Raw genomic sequence first — 1,200 nt, 5'->3', positions numbered from 1 at the left:
CCGGGTAGGCAAGGTGGCATATAAGCTGGATCTGCCAGCCGAGCTTAGCCAGATCCACAGCACTTTCCATGTTTCGCAGTTGCGGAAGTGCCTAGTGGACGATTCTGCAGTAGTACCTTTGGAGGATATTCAGGTTGATGACAGCCTGAACTACATTGAGCGCCCAGTCGCAATCCTCGACAGGAAGTCGAAGGATTTAAGGAACAAGATGGTGGAGCTAGTGAAGGTGCAATGGCAGCACCGCAAGGGTTCAGAGTGGACTTGGGAGCCGGTAGACGAGATGATGGAGCACTACCCCGAGCTGTTTCAGGACCAGGCAGCAGACTTCGAGGACGAAGTCTAAAATAAGTGGGGGAGATTTGTAGCACCTGGTTTCCGGTATGTGAATTTTATTTGGGCATTTCTCTAATTTAGCCTTGGACTCGGCGAGTCATAGGGTCCGACTCGCCGAGTAGGGACGAGACTCAGGACACGTTTTAAGTAGGCGACTCGACGAGTCCACATCCTGGACTCGGCGAGTCACCGCTGCGGGATGAAACCCTAAGTTTCAAGGGTTTGCACCCTATTTAAACTCTCATTCCGCCCCAACTCGTCCCCATTCACCCCCATAACTCCCCCTACATCGTTTTCCCTTGTTTCCTTGAGAGTTTGAGGTGTTCTTGGTGTGTTCTTGAAGGTTTTGAGGAGTAAGAGGAGTAGATCAAGAAGAAAAGAAGGAGATCAGCCATCTTTGTGTCATTTCAACAGTTCCTTTGAGGTATAACCCGTTTTCCCCTTGATTCTATGCTTAAAACTTCATTTGGGTCCTTCTTGGTTAATTCCCCAAGTTGGTATGTGCATTATATGTTGTAATAAGGCGTTTGGCCTTTGGATCTATGCAAGATTGAGCTCCAGGAGCTCAGATCTGTTAGCTTTTTGGCCCCATGAGGATTGTTAGCCCTAGATCTACCCTTTTGAGACATTTTGAGCCTTATAATCCATTTTGTTGAATATCCACACGTAAAGTTGGAAACTTTACGTGTGATTCGTGCCCTAGAAGTCCAGATCTATGAATGGCATGGACTGGAATCGAGCAAATCGGTATATTTAAGGAGTGCATGGCGACGACTCGACGAGTCGCATAGGTGACTCGGCGAGTCTGTCGCGAGTCGCCGATTTGGTCCCTTCTTCATGTGTCGAGTTGAGCCTTGAGTCACAGGG

The sequence above is a fragment of the Lactuca saligna genome, chromosome 8 (genome assembly GCF_052625555.1).
Source record: "Lactuca saligna cultivar CGN05327 chromosome 8, ASM5262555v1, whole genome shotgun sequence".
Taxonomy (NCBI): Eukaryota; Viridiplantae; Streptophyta; class Magnoliopsida; order Asterales; family Asteraceae; genus Lactuca; species Lactuca saligna.
Note: the sequence above shows the minus strand (reverse complement) of the source record.